This window comes from Colius striatus, chromosome 3 (genome assembly GCF_028858725.1).
Source record: "Colius striatus isolate bColStr4 chromosome 3, bColStr4.1.hap1, whole genome shotgun sequence".
In the NCBI taxonomy this organism is placed as follows: Eukaryota; Metazoa; Chordata; class Aves; order Coliiformes; family Coliidae; genus Colius; species Colius striatus.
The window spans coordinates 85,278,445-85,302,442 of NC_084761.1; positions in this window are offsets into that span (position 1 = coordinate 85,278,445).

The window sequence follows — 23,998 nt, forward strand, 5'->3', positions numbered from 1 at the left end:
TGCTTGTTCCCCAGGCTTCATGCATTGGTGTAGGGGCAGCGCAGGGGCTTACTCAAACACACAGGTTCCCCTGGGCGGTGCAGGAGGTTCCTCCCCTGTTTGGTTCTTTCTCAGGGTGGTCAGCCTTCCATATCTCAGCCCAGTGTGCAGATGAAGGGCACTTATCATTGCGTTCCCTGTCCTGCCCTGTTTCCCAGCTAGAGGGGACAGCTTGTTCTGTTTTGCCTCTCCTCCCACCCCCCAAGTCCCTTAGTTTAAAGACCTATTTATTAAATTTGCTAGTCTACTCCCAAATAATCCAATGCCTTTACGGGAGAGAGGAATCCCATCCTGTCCTATGAAGCTGTAGTCCGCAAGGAAGGATCCCTTGTGAAAGTACCCAAAGCCTTCCCGTCAGCACCAGCCTCTCAGCAAGGAGTTCACTTGGCTGATTTTTCCGTTACGAACTCCTCCTTTATCACCAGTGAACAGGATAGAGGAGAAAATAACCTGAGCCCCTCTACCTTTTACCTGCTCTCCCAAGGATTTAAAATCCATCTGAATCCTGGAAATGTCATGCCTCATGACATCATTCATACCTACATGGAACACAAGTAGGGGGTAGTAGCCTGCATCCCTGACGAGCCATGGCACTCTCTCGGCCACATCCCTGATTTTAGCCCCAGGCAGGCAGCAAATCTCTCTTGACTCCCTACCTGCTCCACAGATGGGTCTCTCAGTGCCCCTTAGCAGCGAGTCACCCACAACAAGCACCCTTCGCCTCTTCCTGCATTATCCATTACCTACTGCAGGTGATGGGTTGTTTAGTGGGTTTTCCCCTCTTGGAGCTTGCTCGTCGAAGTCCCTTGTCACCAGTGCTTCATACTTATGTGTAGTGGGCACTCTGGAAGGAGGGCTTTGAAGACGAGCCTTTGCCTTTTTTGTGTAACCAGGATCCATGACTTATTTGATTCACTGGAGGCTTGCACCTGATCATGGAAGTCTCCATCTATCTCCACTTCTTCCCCTCTAATACTACAGAGCCTACTCACAGTTTCCTGCAGCTCTTTCACCAGGCGCTGCAGTTCTTGAACTTGAGGGCACCTATGACACATTTTTGCCTCAGAGGCATAGGTCCGTAAGCAGTCTAAAGGCATTTAGATGGCTATTCAGCTAAGTAGCCCAAAGTGCTGCATGAATCTAGACGTTTGTCTAGTGAAAATGCCAGATTCACTGACCTTTAGTTTCTTGGGATCCTTTCTGTTTCTTCTGAAAGTTTGACATCACTTTATTAAGGTTGATTAAACAATGGATGACATCCCACTGTCATTGACCATATACACTTCACTAGGTCCTACTTCCCTTCCTACTGCTCTAAGTTTATTGAATTTCAGAGATGGAGAGAACAACAAAAATAAGGAGTGATTATTTTAAAAAAATAAAGGAGAAAAGACTAGTCATCACTCAAACACAAAAAGACACATGAAGAAAAATAAAGCAATGTACATGGGACATGAGTATAAATTTTTCAGAAATAAACTTTGTTTTCCCCCAATATTCTATTAAAGACTGTATGGTTTTCAACATTGTGCAATAGATAGAATTCGTCTTCTATAAACTCACTGCTCTACTTGCAACTCCATCTCCTTTCTAGGATTACAAAATGGAAGGTTTGAGGTACTCATTTTTCTCCCTTTTGAGGACCTATTGACATGCAGCTTTCTTCAATCAAAACCTATGAATAAAAGGACTCCAAAATTAGGTAGTCTTCATTCACTGTTAGAAGATAGATTTTCCTCTAAAATTAGACCAAGGTGAGGTTTGAAGCAGGAATCTGCATGACAATTATTACTATCAAATAAACAAGCAGGCTATGAATTCATAATTTTGAAATATGAGGTCAAAAAGGTTTGTTTCCCGTGGGAAGACATGCTCTGCTAAGCATGAAGCTGTCATTTCTGGGACAAGGCTACCTCTCTTTTACACATAGTGCCACTTCTTCACCCTCATGTGTCATATTTTAACCTCTTCACATAACCATGGCTGTCAAGTAACTAAGACAATTCCCTCATATGTGCCTCTAAACCCCATGCCTGTATTCATCTACAATCTTTTCAAATTCTTTGCACATCTTAAAAACAGACATGAAAATAAAAAGTTTATCTGGGCTAGTATTTTCTTTGGGAAAAAGTCCTAGTTATTAGTGAAAAGAGCATTTCTATGATTTGATTTCAAGGCAGAAGCAATTTTTGGTGGTTAATTCATCTGGTTCTGCTATTATTAAACATTGTTAAAATGCAAGAAGCCACAATAAATGAAATTTATTTCACTGAAGTTGCTCACATTTATGCGAGCATTATAGTGTGAGTATGAACATATATGAGTCCATACTTAAAAGGTTTTTTTGCAGTTCTATAGTCTGAAGTGCTCTATAACTCTTGCAGTGAACTGACTCTCAGTGTGCCTTATGGTACTGCAACAGCACAAGTACTTGATTGACTTTGTCCTCATTCTCATTCACTAGTGAACACATCATCATAGGTAAAATTTACACAATAGCTCTCAGGCTTAAGTCCCAAACAGAACTGAAAGACTCCATGTGTGAATGCTAGAAGACTCTTGAATGACACCAACTGAGTAGTTGTGACACAAGAGGATACTCTGCAAAAGAACACCACCTTCCTTTCTGATGTAGATGATGGTGTCATGGTTTTTCCAGGAGCAGCTTTTGCATGGTAGCAGAGGTAGAAGGCTGCAGTGCAGGCCCAGTAAAGCATTCTCAGACTTTTCCCCAATTAAACTCTCCCTGTCCTTCAGGAGTTCCAAAGTCTGTGATACTTAAATCTAATCGTGGTCTTTTGTCCCTGGATGGGCTTAAACCAAGACAGATGAGATTAATTAGTTTCATCCTGGAAACTGAGTGCTTGAATCCTAAGATGAGATACAAATCCTGCCATGCTACTTATGCAGAGAATTGTATTCTGTCATGTGCACTGACATAATTTCTCTGTTTCTGTGGAAAGAAAGTTCTGACTCTTCCTTACAGGACAAGACAGGACTCCTGCTGTAGCAGACTGCTCTTCAGAGTCATTACTATGCAACCTATTGCTTGCTTCTCACTGTCTCTAGACTTATGATCCTTGTCTTTTCCGGAGCACAGCCTTTAAAGAAAGTCATGAACTTGGTATGATCCTCACTGCTGCCATGAAGATCAGATATGCCTGATGGTGCCCTAAGGTACCAAGAATGCTTGTGCACGTCAATCATCACATGCTTTAGAAGGTACAGCCATGCTAGAAGTATGTTTACAGGTAGTGAGGAAAATAATGCAAACTTAAGACATTTCCATGCCTATGTCCTCCTGCCACTTATAACTCTTGTACTTACCCCTGCACTGCAGTTCTATCTCCCTTCAGAATCCTCCTTCTTTATCCTCATATAGTATGTGCCAGTAAAATTGTTTGCAGGCCTTTTCTATGAAGTAGATCACTAAAATGATATAAAAATTTTATCTTCCCTTGGAAATATATTTTTTTCTATCTTGTTTTTTAAACCCAGTGCATTTGTATGAAGCATGTGTCAGTTCAGTGCCCTCGACAAAGCTGTCCTAGCCAAACCCTCACAGAGATGCTGTTCTTCACCATCTTTGGAAAACTACTTGTATTAACACCATTATTATAATTAGCCAACAACTAAAAGAGTCTCAAAGAACTCCAACAACTTGGCAGATAAAATGGAATTTTGTAATGAAACCTCAGTTTTAAAGGCAGAAAGGGTCGACATGTCAACAGCAAATAGAATAATACATTCTTCATTAATTTATAGTCATATAATAAATTAAAAATGTACCTTTAATAATCAGTTATTGGTGAAACGCTTGACTTATTTAAACCAAACACTTCTAACGGTGTGTGGTGGTTTGACCCTGGCTGGATGCCAGGTGCCCACCATGCCGCTCTATCACTCCCCGCCTCAGCAAGCCAGGGAAGGGAGGACATAAAATGAGTCTCGTGGATTGAGATAAAAGCAGTTTAATAAAGAAATAGCAAAGTCATGTGTGTGAGAAGTGAAGCAAAGCAAAATAAGTTGTTACTCTCTACTTCCATCAGCAGTGATGTCCAGCCACTTCCGGAGAAGCAGGGCTGTGGTATGCATAAGGGTTGCTTTGGAAGGCCAAAATGAATCATGCCCTCCCTTCCTGCTCCTCTCCCCAAGTTTACATTGCTGAGCTGATGTCATATGGTATGGAATATCTCCTTGGTCAGCCTGGGTCAGCTGTCCTGGCCATAGCCCCTCCCAGGATCCTGCTCAGCCACAGCTATTGGTGAAAGTGGGGGAAGAAATGTTGGGAGGAAGAGCCTTAATGCTGTGCAAGCAGTACCCAAAACATTGATGTGCTATCAATACATATTTTTAGCTACCAACAGAAGGCACAGCACTACAAGGGTTGCTGTGGAAAACCACCACTGCTTCAGACTCACTACACTGTGTATGTAGGAGAAAATTTTAATCCTTATCAACAAAATATTCTGAATCATTAGGACACAGATGGATAAAGAGAGGGTAGAAGGGAGAGGACAGAAATGGAAGTATCTAAATGACTAGATGCCATTCTAGGTGACAGATATTCTCAGAAAGATTCACATAGCAATATAACAACTAGAAATAAAACTCAAATCATACAGTAGCAAAGTAGAGAATGTGGTTGCTAGTAAGATTCCTCAAACAGAATCAGGGAAGGAGGAAAATAAAGAATATAGAAAATTTATAGGAGTATAAAAGATTGCACAAGAGAAACAGAGGTGCAAGTAGGAAAACTACATGTGAAGCTTGGAGACAAAAGATGGGGGAAAGAGACATCCCCTCCTTTCTGAAAGACTTCCTGAATTTTTCAAAAACTGTATCAGGCTAGAATAGAAATGGGAGGTTATACTCTACAGTGAAAGCCACAGAAAATGATACAAGATAAGAGCTCTAGTGTTAGCATAAAAAAGCATCCCAGTCCAAACCTATACAACTTCACAAATGGGAATTCCAATGCAGCACAACCAATGTCTGCATAGCAAAAGAAAAATGAAAAGTTGAGTCCTCTGTTATCAGAAAATAATTTAGTGCCATTAACTTCAAATAGAGGTGGATCAATTAGCACCAGCACAGAACCTAGACCGATCCATTAGTTTCTAAACTAATGAGGGGGAGCACAATTCCCTGTTAGTTTGTGACAAACTCAAAATAACTCTGACTGTCGTATCTCAGAAAGTGGAAGATGAAATAAACACTGCAGAGCAGTTGGAGAATGTTTATTTTATGAGAAACAATTCTTCATTCTCCTTGCAAAAGAAAAACCACTGCTAATAATCTCACTAATGTTTTTACGTGCCTACAATGAGTGTATATATATGCTGAAGAAGGACCAGTCCTATCTGGATATCTGAGATACACAAACATAATTAGGAAGGAAAAAAATTTTTTAACATTTTAGCACATCACTTAAATACATTCCTCAAGTCTCAGCAAACTCCCAGTGGCTGAACACTCATTGTGACTGATGCACTCAGTCCTGGTACCTCAGAACTCCAGATGTGAAAGATTTAAACTCTGTTTAAGCTTAAAATTGGCCATACACTAGGGGTTCTGCCTACGAAGTTCTGCTTCTAACTTCTGGTTTAGCCACAGGAGATATCCTGACTTAGTGTCTGTTCCTGCAAATTACTGGAAGAGTGAGCTGAGTTGAAGCTCTTGCCCATTCCACTGACAAAAACCACCTTTTAACCATCTTCCTATTCCTGGTAGAGATACCTAGAATTTTTTACTTTGGACTGCTATGCTACCATATAAATATTCTACAAAAATAGGATATGATGAGCCATTTGACAAAAGCAGGTAGGTTTCCTACAGCGGATAGGACACATCAGTAGCAGTGCTTCCCAGCAGTGTGTCAGACAAGCTAAACATAGCCACGATTCTAGCAACTGCAGAATAAAAACTAAACCCTCCAGTCAGTGGTAGGGCTTTGGGGCTTCCTGTCAGGGACTTGGAAACCTTTTGGTCATGGGAAGCCAAGATTGCCATGCTGGCGGGATGTAGCTAGAAATATGTAAACCCCTGTTGTCCAGGGAATTTATCAACACTTTGCTTTTCATAAAGCTACATAAATGATTCTTTGTGTTTTCATTTCTTTGTACAGACAGAAGTTCAATACATTCATTTATAACAGAAACATCATTATTTTGTTCAAATGCAGAAATATTTTTTAAATCTTCTGAATTTTCTACTGAACGTAATTACATATTGAAATGAGTCTTGGTACACAGGCACCCAACCATATCATTAGGCATGCTGAGAATCTGTGAGGCTTCAATGGCTTTGCTGGCCTGGGCCCTAAAATACCTTCCAAAAAATTAATCTTTTATTGGAATAAGGTCTATAGAAAACACAAGAAGTGCAAGAAGACAAATTAACTTGCAGAAGTTAATACATATATTCAGCTCTGTGGTTTCAATGGAAACTTTTGTACAACAAAGGCAAAGCTGTAGGGATGGATCAAGCTGCTGGGGCTGCACATGATGCAAAGCATGAACCTCTGCCATTAACAGCTACATATCCTGCAGTCCATAGATGGCTAGGTAGAGCAAGCCCTTGAAAAAAAAGATTCCTGGATAAAAAAGAAGAAAAGACCAAATATCTGAATAAATAAACACATTAATTAGAACAAGAGTTGTTTAGAACTGCTTAGACCATTAAAGCTAGGAGACTTACTCAGGATGAAAAGATTTCATTCCAAATATATGATCTGCTTATTCTTCCTTTCATATATGGAAAAACTGTTTCCTTCCAACTCTCTGGGTTCTGGCATTTTATGAATGATTATCTCTTACCACCTCCACATGAACATCTACTTTAAACAAATAAATACTTATTGTCAATCAGATTAAATAGTTCAGGATGTAGATCACACACTTGAGAATACAGAAAGCCAAGTGTCTGACTTTTCAGTACAAAAATTTTTATTTAAAATTAAAATATTTGGGCTGGGGAGCAGGTTGGGAGGTGGGAAGTTGCTCAAAATTATACACTTCCTTTAATAATTATTGCAGTAAATTGTCATTTTTCCAGAGAAAAGATTTGTTGCAGATATTCAAGTTATTCTGCTAATAAGATCTCCATCTCACATCAGTCCAGCTAGCAGACAGCTTGGGGACTTGTGCTGTCAGGCTGTAACTTCCCTATGCTTTTGTCAACCCCCCAGCAAAAAAACAGATCTCTCCTAACTCTTGATTAACCTGCATGTTTGCCTGGGCTGCCAGGCCTCCCTGCTAGACTGTGTCTCGAGTGTGAGTTGTCTGCACATGCAAGCCACCTTGCAGAGAGACCTATAACAAGGCACTTGGCCAGAAGAGGAAGTGAATCTTCAGTACTAGTAGGAGTTTTCTAAAAGAGATGGATACCAAAAAGTTCAATCATAAAAGCAACTATTCCTGGTTGATTAGGTCAGAGCATCCACAAGAAGTCTTCTAGAACCAATACTCTGTATACTGCTTCATTTCCTTAGCCTAAGTTCAATGGGATTCATATGCACAGTGTAAACAACAAGCACATGGTACTGATAAAAAGGAGGCACGATATATGGCAGCATCACCAGATTCCCGTACAGTAGCAACAATTAGATGGCAGCTGCCACAACCACCACAGCCCACTCACTGTGCAACAATTGTAAATCTAATGTGAGGATTCTCAGTGTCTTGTTAATTTAACCTTGACTTCACATTATATTTCCTGCTTGTCTTTTAGAATATTAACATCTGCCTGGCAAATACTCTCACTGGGAAACAGTTTGCAAGCAAGGAAGACACTGGGCATATGTAAAACATTTTAAATCCTTAGGATGAAAAATACTCACTGCTGAAATTATTAGTGAAAGGTGTTCCTTTAAGAAAGAAAAAAAAAAAGCTAAGTGGTGTTTGCAAACTTCCCTTCCTCATGACTTCAGAGGAAGCAGTGCATATATTTTGCTGTTGGGTCACACTGCATCATATGAGACATCTAAACATCTGCTGTGTATTGATGTGGTATTTCACATAACTGTGCCCTGATACTCAAGCAAGGTTCAGTCACCATAGCCAAATAAAAATCACAGTCACAATAACAGTAAGGCAACTTTGCTTACTGATACAATACAGTGATGCAATTTGGTCTCTTTCTGACTGATCATTAAAAGTCCCTTCCACTCCTACCTTTTCCATAGAGTTGGATGAAGTCAGCCTCTGCAAACACAAGGGATCTGAAATAACATTTGTAATGAGGTATTAACTGTAATAAAATGGAAAAAAACCTTCTGAACTTTACAAAATTGCCCATGATTAATAGTGATTGTATATCAAAGGATATCAGGGGAGGGAGTGCAAATGGGAATGTAATAACTGAAACAAAGACAGAAGAATAAAGAAATACAGATAAAAAGAGGCAACCACACTGACAGACTTGCTAGGGCATTAAGAGAAAACAGCACTTGCAATTTATCAAGTGATTAAGCTCAGATACTACTCATTAGGGAGACTCCAGCTTTCTGAACAATAACATTTGGCACTTGCTACAAGTAGAGATGTATTTTCCACTAAGAGTTAGCATCTTAATACTCAGTTAAAAAACTCAAACTTGAGCACCTGTGTGACTCAACATGAACTGTCCCTTAAATGTCCATGAAACTACTCAGGGTTTCAATGCTGGACATGTACATAGTGTGAGCTTTTGACAGTCTTGTTGATGTTTCATTCTAAAATTTTGTTAACAGAAAAAAGCGAAACACAGCTTAGATAAAGAATTTAAATTAATTAACTTCTTAGACAATGAATTTATTGTTACTCCAATAAATATTTTAATGTGTAATCAAAATACAACATACAGTTACTTTTGCCCAGATACAATTATACCAATCCATATCTTGAATTATCTAAGTACTACAAATTAACACTCTTAATGCTAATGGAAATTACATACTATCTTCCTAGAACCTACCCCTTTTCTCCAATATTATTCACATGCTTTTAATGCTCTTCTAGGTCCTGAAGTCCACCAGTTCCACGCTTTGGTAAGAGGAAAAAGGAAGGGGATCCTTACATGAAAGGACTCGCAAGCAACCATGTTTGTCACAATTAATAGAAAAGACTGATGTTTATTACCAAGTACATCTACACACTTCGAAAATAAGCTAAAATCAGTTCAGACCAAGACAAGCCCAGACAAGTTCCAAGACTCTGCATTCCTAGGTCAATAAAAAGCCTGTGGCTTTCACTAGCAATGGCAAACTTAATTTTTACTGGGCTACATATGTAATTAACACGTGTAGACACTTGTATAGCATGCAGAAAAGAAAGTTAGGTGTAGAAAAATGCTGTACTACAAGAGGCCAAGCTACTGATTGTTACTATGCATACATCCATCATTTTTTAATAATCTTGGAAGACAGGCAAGGTGCTTGAGGACTGGAGAAACACCAATGTCACTCCAGTCTTCATAAAGGAAGACCCAGGAAACTATAGGCCAGTCATCCTGAATGTTATCACTAAACATATGGTCATCATGGGGAGTCAACATGGCTTCACCAAGGGGAAATCCTGTTTGACCAACCTGATATCCTTCCATGAGTGCATAAGCTAGATGAGGGGAGAGCAGCGGGTGTCATCTACCTTGACTTCAGCAAGGCTTTTGACACTGTCTCCCACAACATCCTCATCAGAAAGCTCAGGCAGTGTGGCTTGGATGAGTGGACAGTGAGGTGGATCGAGAGCTGTCTGAATGACAGAGCCCAGAGGGTGGTGATCAATGGCACAGAGTCGAGTTGGAGGCCTGTGGCCAATGGAGTTCCACAGGGGTCAGTTCTGGGGCCAGTCTTGTTCAACGTCTTCATCAACGACCTGGATGAGGGGACAGAGTGTACCCTCAGCAAGTTGGCTGATGACACCAAACTGGGAGGACTGGCTGATTCCCAGCTCTGCAGAGAGAGACCTGGGAGTCCTTATTGATAATAAGATAAACATGAGCCAGCAATGTGCCCTCGTGGCCAAGAAGGCCAATGGCATCCTGGGATGCATCAGGAAGAGTATGGCCAGCAGGTCAAGGGAGGTTCTTCTCCCCCTCTACTCTGCCCTGGTGAGGCCTCATCTGGAGTCCTGTGCCCAGTTCTGGGCTCCTCAGCTCAAGAGGGACAGGGAAATGCTGGAGAGAGTCCAGCGCAGGGCCACCAAGATGATCAGGGGACCGGAGCATCTTTCATATGAGGAAAGGCTGCAGGAACTGGGGCTCTTTAGTCTGGAAAAGAGGAGATTGAGGGGAGATCTTATTAACATTTACAAATATCTAAAGGGTGGGTGTCAGGAGGTTGGGACATCCCTTTTTCCTATAGTAGCTAGCAACAGGACAAGGGGTAATGGGATGAAGCTGGAACACAAAAAGTTCCACTTAAATATGAGAACAAACTATTTCACTGTGAGGGTAAGGGAGCCCTGGCACAGGCTGCCCAGAGGTGTTGTGGAGTCTCCTTCCTTGGAGGTCTTCAAGACCCACCTGGTCATGTTCTTATGTGGCCTGATCTAAGTGAACCTGCTTCTGCAGGGAGGTTGGTCTGGATAATCTCTAAAGGTCCCTTCCAACCCCTACCATTGTATGTGTCTATGATTCTATGATACATGAACCCTAAATGTAACTGAACTAGGAGAGATACTTGCAAGCCTGCTATCAGAGCTACATTTGGAAAATGCTACCACATCAGAGAATCAAGGCATAGGTGTAGTCACATTTCTCTCACATTTGACAGGTGGCTGATTTCTAGATTTACAGAACTGTGCATTTTATTGTGTTATAATTATTTGTATCATGTTTCTAGGTATTAAATATGTAGACTAAGATAATTTATGAAGTCAGATGGCTTTGCTAGTGGAAACTAATATCTTTAAGTATTGAGAACTTTTGAAGTATTATCAGGTAAAAGTACAAAAAGAAGTGGAAAATTGTACTTGGTTTTCTTAAAAGTCTAGAAGATATTCAGGAAATTAAACTGCCTTGAGTGATGGATACATCTATCTCGTGGGACTGTAACGACAGACTATGTGAGGAAAGGTTTAGTGTTTAGCACAAGAGGTGTTAACCATGTTATAAAGATTCAATGTTGTAGTTTATTTATGAATAGACTAAAAAGGGAGTAAGTAAGAAAGCTTGTAGAAGACAAAAACTTGCACTAACTGAATTTAGACAAGTTAAAACTGGAGAAAATTTAGATGGCTTTAACAAAGGCACCAAAAAAGATAATAAGGATTAAGGCTCAAATTACCACTAAATTTGATGGTATAATATGTGATCCTTGATACTATTAAAAATTTCTTTTAATTTTCTGCCCAGATTTAGGAGAAAATTTACCCCAGAGAAACATCTTATATAACTGATTTCTACATACACCTCTCAGTGTAACATGTATTCATTTAGAGAAAAGATGCTTGATGAGATGGACTTCTAGTCTGATCTTATTAATATTTTTAGTGTAAACATTGAAAATACAAGAAATAAATGGTCAGATAAATTTTACAGCTGGTTATTAAAATAATTTAAATAATTCTGTAATTAGGAAAATTGAACGGAAAGTTGCCAAATAAATATGGTTAGATTTACGACTACACTGACTCTTGGACTTTTCTCATGGATAAATCTCAAATAATAAAGAAAATGAGGCCAAGAATGTAGTCACAGGGCAGCTATTTAAAGAATAGACTAGAGTAGCCATATGAATCAGGCATCTGTGACAAAAAGCTGGTGAACTATTCTAAATGTTCTTTGTACTGAAAGTTGAGCAGCAAATTCTAAGGTTGTTAAAATACTAAATTTAAATGTATTAGTTGCAGATAGGCCTTTTATAAACTGAATTTGTTGCTGGTTGCCAAATTCCTTGAGTTATGTCAAGATCAACTCTCAGCTTCAGACTTGACTCAATACTTGACATTTCCAAGTTGTAACTGCTTGAGTGGTACTATAAAATACAGGACTAAAAATGTTTGAGAGGTGTTGTCGAATCTCAGGTTTTCTGTTTCAGATTTCATCTCAAAACCGAACTCGTTAGTGCTATGGTCAGGAACAAAATAACATGTTGGACTGACTAACCCAGAGATTTTGATTCAGCTATTCTTAAAGAGTAGACATGAACAAATAGATGACATCTTGTCTTGAGATTACCAACATGTGAAAATTGAAACACAGCCTCTCAGTTACATCAAATTTCATCTGACGTTTTAAAACACACTATCTACTCCCCACTCATTTCAAGTGGTCTGCAAATAGCAAGATACCATGTAATCTCTATACCATAGCCACTCTGCAGTCTGGGGCTTATCAAAGACTGGGAAGAGTTTGTTGGGTTTTCTTTGTTTTTTTTTAGTTTATGCTGAACTAAATGTGCCATTTGTGAGAGTTTGACTCTTTAAGCTTTATTTCTGTAACAGATAACATGAACAAGAAAATTGAACAAAAGTTTACCCTTGCAGAGAAGTCCAGCTGCATACCAGATTCTGTTGTCATCACAACAGGTGATGGGAATTGACAATTCTCATTTACGTGACACTTGTGACACTGCAGCTGCAGTACTGCAATCCATTTTGGGTTCCCTGAGATAAGATGATGACATGCAACAACAAGTTCAGGAGATAAGGAACTAAGATAGACAGGGAGCTGGAGGACAAAATTTATGAGAAGAAACTGAAAGTGTTGTGTTTGTTCAGTACTAGGAAGAGAAGGCTTAGGGAAGATCTTATTGTTTGCACAACTACCTAATGCAAGGATGTGAAGAAGATGGAGACATGGTCTCTTTGCAAAGGTGTACAGTGAAAGAACAAGAAGCAATGGACACTTTCCTACCTCATTGAAAATCTTCTAGTCTCACACACTGTCATAACAGGGCCAAATAAGAAGATCTCTAAAATTCTGGACTTTTTATTTATGGAAATCTCATTTTCACATGGAGAGATACATACCCCACACATTATTTCACACAACTACCTATGTGGAGATGAGAGATTTTGAGAAGTTACAAGTGATTGTTGAAGAGTATCAATTTTCAAGTATATCAACAAGACAAACAAGGACACAAGATCCAACAGTGAAGAAAATGCAAAAGCCTCTCTTAAAAGCAATAAGCCAGTCCTAGGAGGAAGGAATTTACTCGTTAAAAGCTATACAAACTGAGGTCTGGAGAACCAGATGTCAAATAAGAAGAGTCTTCAGTTTAATGCGAATAAACAATTTGTATTGCTGGGGACTCAGGAAGATGAAACCCCTTTGCTCTAAAAGAACCATCTTACTGAGTGAATGTTTTATCAAGCTGTGCTTGATAATAAAAAAATAAACAACAAAATCGCCAAAACCAAAGACTCAATAACATTACTAAGCTCATGGATAGCTTGTTGTCTCTCATGTATCCAAAGAACCTGATAAGCAAAAGGAAACTGAGACACCAATGCCAAATGAACTGATGAGACATCAATTTATCTAGGACTTAGACTTGGATTATCTGAATATCAGTACATTGCCCAAGCCACTAACCAACACTGTTTCCAATTGCCTGGCAGTATATTCTGGGTATATCAGTTTTATGGTCTTTTTTTTGTTTCTTGGGGGAAAAACCCAGGTATGGCCAATTTATGTTCTAAGGTATATGAAAATTAGCTGATCATGTTTCTATTAAATCCTCTAACGTTTATATAATCCTTAAGAGTCTCAAGACTTTTGTATTTATATAAGCAGTCACGGCATTTCACAGTTTGTCCTGTCAGCTTCCTTGAGGCCTGCTACACATCTTGGCAAGAGTTACTACATCCCCAAAGGAATCAATGATTACTCTTTCAAATGGAGCTGCCAGTATATTGGAGAAAGTCTTTAAAACAATAGGTTATTTTTGCTGTAGATGGACTTCTTTGTCACCCTTTATAATTAATCTGAAACTAGAACATTCAGCAAAACTGTAAATGCAGGATGTCTCATTTCTCAATGGGAAGGCATCTGCAGTAAGTGTACTCGATATTGAATTCGTTTCCCTATTCAGTGAGTGAATGCAGTATACAGTATCATTCGAGTGTGATTCACATTCAATGTCATCTGCATAAAGACAATATATTGTATTAGTATTCAGTTTTGGTATCTTTTAATGAAAAATTTTAATGTCTTGTTACCAGAGTTAACAGATGTAGCTTAAAAGGATACTACATTTTGGAAATTTTGTGATAAAGTTAAGTAGTGGTTTATGTTGTGCCACTGTGAATGATGACATCAACACTGACTGAAGTTATAAGAACAGTAATCACAGAATCATAGATTCGTAATGTCTAAAATAGAGGAGACTGCCAGGTGTTACATTGGACTTCTCTTTGAAGAATTATGCTTTAAGCCCAGATCTACCCAAAATTAAATTTAATTAGCAAAGTGCCTTCCAGCCTTGCATGGCTGGAATCACAATAATATTAGAATATGCTGAGTTTGATGGATTCTTGTGGGAATTAAAATATCTCAGACAGATCTTCAAATTTCTTTTCTACAGGGAGAGACAGATGAGATGCAGAAGATGGAAAATTACCAACTACTTACTATAGATAGCATTATTATCAGCAGTAATAATGAAGCAACATACGGTAGATCAAAAAGCATCCCTTGTATACACCCTAAAAGGATTAGATTCACCTTGCTGCAGAGGATAAGAACAAAGTTAATGTACCATATAATCACCACATAAGTCCAAAAAGCTGTGTTATTTCAGTTGTTTTTCAGTAAGGAAGGCAAAAGCAAGGATACTGCTTTTTGAACAAATATATCTTTGTACTGATTTAGCAGGCATACTTAGATTCAGGGAAAGCACACAGCATTCTTACTGACAGTAGGTTTGCAATGCATAATGGACTCAGATGACACACAGAAGACCCCTTAAAAGGTCTATTTCTTCCACTGAGTGTGTTTCTTAAGTCCAAATAAACAGACAGCATTTAGCCAGCTATGTATATGCTTTGCACAGTGCACAACATGCATACTGAAGATCATGACTGTTTGCTCAAAACCACTCATGATTAAGCTTTTGTCATTGATACTGGGGTTGACACCAAAATCCTAACTTATGAAAATTCAACTAATGCCAGTTTGTGATCCAGCTGCTGAACCAGAGCTAGAGAGGTTTTGTGCATGGGGAAAAGGTGTTATTCTTACACCAAATCAACAACACAGTCCTCTACTAGCTACTAGGAAAAAAAATAACTCTGTCCCATCTGAACCAGGACACACAGGAATCCAGAAAATAACTCCATACAGCATTTATGATTAGTGAGCTATCTGCTCTACACAAAATAGCCTTCATTAATACTTTTTTCCAGTAAAAGATATTCTCCACAGTCTGCAAAAGTAACCTCACCATCTCAGTAATTGTCCTTTGTGACTAAACTATTATGGTTTGTTTAGCCCCTTACACCAGAGCCCTACTTATCTAAACAACAGCTCCCTACTTCCCTCCCTCCCTCTCATTGCATACTGTATATGCAATGGTCAAAACCTACCCTTTGCTTATGTTCTATTGGGCAAAGACTGTTCTGACAACACTGGAAGACAAGTAGTCCCTTCTCCATTACTCTGAATAAGAGTAATAATCTAATGTTCCAGGAACAATGCAACTATCTCCTCTCCATGGCACAATCTAAAGTATTACATGTCTATTCTATGATTTTATTCTTACTGGTCAAGGAAAACAAGAGAGATCTCTTCCTTATTGTAAGAAAAAAGTAACATCTGAAAGGATAAACACTAGCCATGTGCCTATCACCTGAATTTCACTTTTCACTGGATAAGAAATATAAGTAACAATGTACATTATGCCTGAATTATTTGCCTTCTCCAGTGTCAGAGACCAGAGAACCAGAAAGAGCTGGTCTCTGACACTCCAGAACTGCTGAGAAATTATAATGCCAAAAGTGTGTGTCTTTGTGAAATGCTTAACTAAATTACTCTGTTGAAGTATTCACCTTCCAAAAACTTTCTGAGCAGCAGCATTTAATGTTATATTGAAATAGGATTTTTATCATTCCACAATCAGAAGTCTGTTTCTATACTCTGATAGTGATGTTGACTAGAAGCAAATCCTTAATATATTGAACGTGTTGGGAGTCTTTCCTTTGATTTTATCAGTCTTGATGAAAGCCCACAGGTGGTCATAAAAGCATGGTTTCTGTCTGTGGTACATATCTGTAACACACTTAAACAGCTAACTGTGCCTTAAGATATTGGTCAGAAGATCCTGAAGAGTGGCTTTTCCTCTGATGCATATAATTCACAGAGTAACTGCACCAAATCACAGTGTAACTGTCAAAGGAACAGCTTACAATTAAGTAATAATCAGTCCTTAGAGTTAATTTAGAATAATGCAATTTCATATCAGATTCTGTATAATTTTACCAGCTTTTTATGCCTTACTCTATGGTCATACATTGATCTTTTTCAGTAACTGGTTGAGAGAAATCCAAACAAATGGTCTCTATTTTTGTCTTTTGAGAAAAGATGTGATGAACTGTAAGATGGTATCTTTATTTCAGGCTGTATACCGATTGAATAAATGGCCCAAGATAATTGGGAACTTGGTGTTGACAGAGGTGCTGTCTTTTAAACAAAAAAAAAGGGGCCTAAACACATTAGATGCTAAATTTTCATAAATATATGCTTAACAGAGGTGAAAAGAACCATAAGGCAGGTGCATACACAAAAACACTTGCACAATTGCACAGTCATTTTAGGCAGGCCATTATTATGATTGCAGATGGAAATGGTAAGTCAGATGTTTAACTGTTAATTTACTCATGTAAGTACTGTTTTCCTAAGCAATGGTATTGTATATATGTAAATTGAGAGGCAATCTGATTTGTTAGTGTTATATTCACTTTGCACAGGGGTAAATATCTACCAAAGATGAAAGGAAACAGAAAATCATAGCTGCAAAGTTGAATGGCATTAATTATTGGTAACACTGCAGCTCATTATATTGAAAACCTCTTCCTGATCAGATGCACATTCAATAGGAGACATGACTACAGAGGAAAAAAAAAGAAAATAAAAGAAGACATCAACAAGAAATATTTCAATACTTCTGCAAAGATCATAAATGTCCATTACCATGCTCTGGAATCTCTCAGATAGAAAAACCTCTTCTGGGATATAAACTGTTTCCATTACATTGATTACATTTCTGTCAGGAACATATGTATTGATACACATTCTGTTTGTTTCAGTAAGAGACTGCTAGTGAGACAGGAATATCTTGCAATCAAAGACAATATAAGCAGGGATGCCTCTTACATTCAATATACATATTTCAGTGTAAATGCTATGCAATTCAGCTACACAAAAATCCATGCTATATCCAAATGCAAACCTCAATGCCTGAGGTAAAAGCATCCATAAAGTTTTCAGTAAAATTACCATCTCTATGGTTTTCATACATTTCCTGAATCCCTCTACGTGCCTCTTCTCTGAAAGTTCCTTCGTACTGTCACTTCAGGTGCTGCCCTGAGTTTTAGTTCCATCAAAATTTAAATCCTAATCTGAAGCCTAACCTTAACGTGGATCCTAAGCCTACACATAGTGCTGGAGCTGTGGCTTGGCCTTATTCCAAGATGGCAAGGTTCTCAGGAGAGCACTCTGAAGCCTAGCGCTCACTTTGGCAGCCCCTTCGCAGCCCCATTCAAGTTAAAACTCTGGGCTTTTTCATTCTGCCAACAATAAATACAGAAAAAAACCCCTAATTCCAGTTCAGGAGTTGTGATAGAGACAGAACCTAGAGTGATAGCTGGAATGACATGGGGATTGGCATAATGAGCTCAAGATAAACCAAGGCGGTGTTCTAGGTATAGTGTTAACGTGTAGTGCTAAGGCTGGGAAAAAGAACAAAAGTGGTTGAAACAGGGAAAGGGTGGCAGAAGCAATGGACTGCAAAATAAACTCTTCCCTGAGAATATCTTCCTGTGTGTATCTGGGAACCTTGGTCTCATGCTTGCTGTGGTTTTATGGTTAGGATTAGTGATAGGGTTGGGAAAACATTGAAGCATAGAGCTGCATTTGGTATGGGTCTGGAAAAGGGCTCTGAGAGGAACATCCAGGCTCTAAAACACCTCTCTCCTGACAACTGGTTCATATTAGACATTGGGATGACCTTTTGGAAAGGCTCTGCTCTTGTATCCACCAATTCTGTGCTTTTGATCCCTCTCAGTGTTGTGCTGAGTAGACTCTGGGGAAAGCAGAATAGCATTATTGTACTTTTTATTGTGCAATCTCAATAACAATTTTCAGTCTAGTTTAAGAAGGCATTTCAAAATGAAAAGTATGTAATGAGGATGAAGAGGAATTATTTAGCATAATAAGGAAATATGTAAAGTGAAGGTCTGGGTGATATGAAGAGAGAAGAATTTGTAAACTTGAACTTAGTATCAAGGAAAACTCAATCACATTAAGATCCATTAATCAACTACACAAGTAGTTGAAAGTGCTCCTACTTCTGATATTGAGGAAAGGACAGGATGCTAAAAATTAAGCATTGGACAGGGAACATTGAATATGGTTTAATAAGTCTTTCCATCAATCATATCTCTTTAAGAAAATGCAATGTTTTCACACTCCATTTATCATGTTGAAAATATCATCTTTAGGTATTAGCCTAAAAACACAGATACTATTTTGTAAAGAATTAAACTCTTTATTTGTATGCTTTACACTGTCCTTAATAGGTGCTGTATGCTACTTCCCATCTCAATAATTCAATGTTTTTACTTTTCTCTGATTCTCCAGTCACAATGTTTGAGGCTATTAAGGTAGCAAAGACATTTCTTACTGGTTGAACAAATTTAATGATCATAAAGCTTAAAAATATCAGAGACCAGAAGTTCTAAACAAAATTGTTTCTGAGAAGACAAGGAAGGGATCAATATCAGGGGAAATTTAAGTAGAAATTTAATGTCATCAGGACTATTAGAAGAATGATTTTCATAATTTATAAAGAAAAAAAGTCCTTCCTGCCTATTTATCACTGTTTCAGGTACATTAATGGTAATAATTATATCTTTCTTTGCATTCACATGGCTTTAAGTACTTGCTGTTAGTTTTGATGCCACCATTCAGCATCCTTTAACTCTACATGACAAAACCTGACAAAGTTTAGTGGTTGCCTGAACCTTGTCAACCTGCTGCTTATCTAGACTCTGGAGTGGATTCAGTACTATTTGTGTGAAAGTGGCCTTGCATAGCGTGCATGGAATGAACTAACTATACGGGTGTAATGAGGCCAAAAGATTATCATTCCTTTAGAGACCTGTAAATGGCAGTTTTGCCTATGTTCTAGTGACTCTTTGAGAGAAATTGTCCACTACAGAATTTTGCAGGTGGCTGGAGTCAAAGCAGCCAGTAAGCTGGAGCCTAACTCTGCAGTCTAGTGTTTAGATCAGGACAGGAACAGAATTTGTCCAGCTGTCACCTTTTCTTCCTCTCTCTTTTCCTACCTTTTCATTGTAGCTTTTGGCTCACAGTATGAGACCCACTACTTTGCCTGAGCAACTCTTAATGATCAAGCTGTATGCAGCAGTTGCCCTTATCAAAGCATGCTCCAATCAACTAGCAGCATCACAAGCAGGCACTACCAAAAGGGAGTCAGTGGGTTATACTGTCTATAACACAGTTACTACAGGGAAATTATATGGGTACTCTAGTGCACTGAAAAGGACACCAAGACAAGGTGTGTGTGTGGGAACAGCTCCATCTCTATCTTAAGATAGATAGCCTAGGACTGAGGAGGAAGCTTTCTCTGTCCTCCTCTGGGTTTTTTGTTTTGCTTTCTTTTCGTCCATAAAGTTACTTTCACCATTTTAGTCACTGTATGCCATCAACTATGGACCCTGCTAACCAACCTCTGTACAAGTGAATCTGTCTCAACATCCTTTGCACAACAGATTCTTTCCTTGGCCCAAGCATTGAGTTATGAGTCTCAATATACCCAGAACAATACTACATAGCATCAAGTCACACAGTATGGTAGTGTTCACCACTTCCTCGAGACTTTAAAGTTGGGCTCCTCCTAACCTTCTCTAACCTCTGAAGCTTGCTGGTTGGAGTGTTAGTTCAGGCATCCTGAGTTTGAGGTAAGCTCACAACACACAGCTCCACAAGGTGATGAGTCAAAAGATTATCTTTGTTCTTTATGAAATCCTAATGTTCTTAGTAACTGATGACCAGAGGTCAGGAGAACCTCCTTATGGATTCAAACTTCTTTAGGTGTTGCATAGAAACTTTGATGTTTAGCTCAATCAAGACACTGTGGACATCATCAGATGCTTAAATGATTGCAATGAGTTAAATACAGGAAAAAAATGAATGAAGGATGGGGTTTTGAACAATGTCTGAACCCATTTTGTAAATTCTGCTTAAACTTTGCATCAGGATTTGTGCCTTGTATCACTGCCAGTACATAGGGACAATCATTCTCTTTTTTCAAATCTTATTTCTCTTGGCATTTTGGCTTTTGCTAGAAGGCTTTTTCCTTCACTGCAGTGACTTACTGAAGAGTATTCCATTGGAGAACGGAGGAAGAGTATTCTAAAAGCTATTGCACTAGGAATAGTAACAATAACTTATACCATCAACTAGGGTACAACATCTTCACACACAGGACTTTATTTGTATTGAATCTGAAAAGATTCAATTTCCAAAGTCTAGATATTTGTTTTTTGCAATCACATAGTTAAAAAGAGAAAAAAAAAGGAAATTATATTCATATGAGTTGTAAACCCCACATATTACTATGTAATTCAGGAATTGTATTTCCTACATTAGACAAGTCTGATTTTTCTTCTCTTCCATCACCATTGCAGAATTATGTCATTTAAAGCACACAAGAGGTTATTTCTTATGTTGCTTTGAAGCACTGAATTGAAAAAGGAGCTGAAAATTCAAGCAACTCAACCTGCAGAGAATCTTTCTGCCAACTATTTTTTTTTTATCCTGACTGTACGTTCCCAGTCTCCTGTTGCTGACTGCATCATCTGTCAATGAGTCACTCACATGATAAGGAATAGCAAACATCACAAAATTATTTACATGAACCTTTGTTTGGTTTGGGGACCAGATTTTTTGGGCTGTGGTTTGCTTCCCAGTTGCAGTCTATGAAAGTTCTGTGAGGACGTTGGGTGGGAGAAGACTCTTGGGGCTGTGAGGGGAAAACAAATTTTGTGTTTAGCTCAAAAGGTTCCCTATTTGTGACAAAATTAGTTTCAGGTATTCAGTTACAGGAGAAAAAACTTTTCTCTGAGTGACACAATTAATTCCAATAAAGATTACTGATTTAAAAGATAAATTAGACGTCATACTTGTCATTGGAATCCAAGGGATGCGTAAACCTTGGTTTTTGTTCCTGACTCCTGTAGATCACCTTCAGATTAATTCAGTCTTGTACTGACAGGACTGTAGCTATGTGAGGTAAATTTCCATCACCAAATGTTAGCAAGGTATTAAAATTATGTATGTTCATTTACATGAGGAAAAATGAAGCAATGACATTCATTATCTAGTATCACAGAAGGATCGTCTTATAAACTGAATTGTTTCATACCAATAATGTCATGAAGTAGAGTAAGGGCCATTATCTTCTACAATGCTGATGAAAAACAAGAACCCTGAACCTAATAGCCCAGCAGCTATGTTGTTTCTTTTGATATTATATAAGGTTCATCACATAAATGAACTCATTCTAGTTCAGAAAATCCTTTTAGAGTTTACAGCTTTTGTTGCTTTCTCTTGATGCAGCTTTTTGCTCTGAGTGCTGGCAGCAAAGTGAAATTTACTCAAATCCTGATGGCCATGTGGAGCTGGTACTTGAATGAGCAGAATTTGAGTAAATTCTTCTTTGCTGCCAGCACTCAAAGCAGAACATAAAGGATATCCAGGGAGAACTCCACAGATCAGAATGCAAGAAAATACAGATGCCACAGGCAACTTAAAAGCTGGGTTATGAAGAGGAGGAAATGGAGTGGGAAGTGGAAAAAAGAAAATTGGAGCCCAGAGAACTAAATGATAGAGACAAAACACACACAGGCAGGACACTGTAAAGTGGAAGTGGGAAGAACAAATAAGGATAGTTCTGCATATTACAATATGGATACATTTCTTTCAACCATAGCTGAGCATCCAATTTGTAAACATAAAAGGGAAGTGGTAATTATATTTAAAAATGAAAAATCCAAATTTTCATTTTGCTATCTTGAGTAATCATTGTATCTTACTTCTTTTCTATCTCTTTTTGTAAATGTAGTAGTTGTGTTTGCTCATCTTGACAGTCTCTGAAGAAAGACACAGCAGAAGAGAGGACTCTCCTTTTAAGTTAATTCTTGAAGTCTGCTTGAAGTTACCATGTAGGAAAGGTACATTTAATAACTAACCACCTACACAGGAGAGCAGCTAGAACATATTAAGAAATTGGAAAGTTGAAAAGTCTGTTTCTACAAAGTTGTGAGTTGTAAGTTTCTGTGATCTAAGTTCTGTGAAGAGGGAACAAGACAAAAACTAACATGTCAGAAAAGAGAGAAAGAGGAAAGGGAAAAGGAAAAAAATAAAAAAGAAGGGAATGGGGGAGGGGAGGGGAGGGGAGGGGAGGGGAGGGGAGGGGAGGGGAGGGGAGGGGAGGGGAGGGGAGGGAAGGGAAGGGAAGGGAAGGGAAGGGAAGGGAAGGGAAGGGAAGGGAAGGGAAGGGAAGGGAAGGGAAGGGAAGGAAAGGAAAGGAAAGGAAAGGAAAGGAAAGGAAAGGAAAGGAAAGGAAAGGAAAGGAAAGGAAAGGAAAGGAAAGGAAAGGAAAGGAAAGGAAAGGAAAGGAAAGGAAAGGAAAGGAAAGGAAAGGAGTTATTAAATGATATTTCCTCTTCAAAAAATTGAAAGGTTTTGAGATGATTCTAACATGGAATGAAACGAAATTTTGAAATCTATTGAGTTGTTACAAAACAGCATTCTTGTCCCCTAGCCACCTTTTTCATTCTTTGGGCTAGTTGTAAAACTATTTCCACTTTAGTAGGTTCACTTTAGTAGTATGATGAGAGACCCTTTCCTATTCCTTTGAACAGAGAAGCTTTCAGTTTGTAAAATTAATTGATTGTTTGCCGACATGCATCTAAATCCCAATATTTGTGCAATCTATCATAAATTCACCACTGCACCTTGCTGTGTATCACTGAGCTTTGTTGTCTAATTTTAATGGAATATTTAAAGAAGCTGATGTGCATAATTTAATTCCACACATAGAAACTCCTCAAGAAAATTATTGCCTTCAGCAAACGGAATACCACATTCGACATTACAAATTTAGATATACCTTCCTCAAACTATAGCAGGAACAAAAAGAAAGAGCTAATGACCAGCAAAAAATCTGCCTGAAATTCAAGCCTCTGAGAAATGTCCTACCTTCATCAAAATGAGATTGAACAGTGGAGAAAAAAAAAAAAAAGAAAAACAAAAATAATAGAATTACTGGAACTATGCATAAGATAACTCAATGTGACAATCTGAAAGCACAAAACACTATTCAGCTGGTACACTTGTACCTAGCTAGTGGATTAATACAGTTCAATTGTTTCCTTTTCACCCTCATCTATTTGAAAAGTCAGATATAATTTGCAACCCATTCATTTTTCAAGTGAGTTGAGGATCAATATTCCTTAATTTTTTTTCAATTTTCTTTTACTGACTAAATATATTCCCATATGTCCCTGGGAGTTTTAGCCAGCAGTGTCCTGGAATGAGTCTTATTCCAAAAAGAGGACTACTTCTTTGTGCTTTTTCTCCTATCACTTTTAATTTATTCCCTGGATGTTTCATTAAGAGGCTGCAAGTTCCCGAAACAGTAATAGAGGTTTAAATAAGACTAGTGTCCTTTCACTGATCTGTCATGTCTCAGACATTCAATCTTTTCACCTAACTTGGTGTACATAAT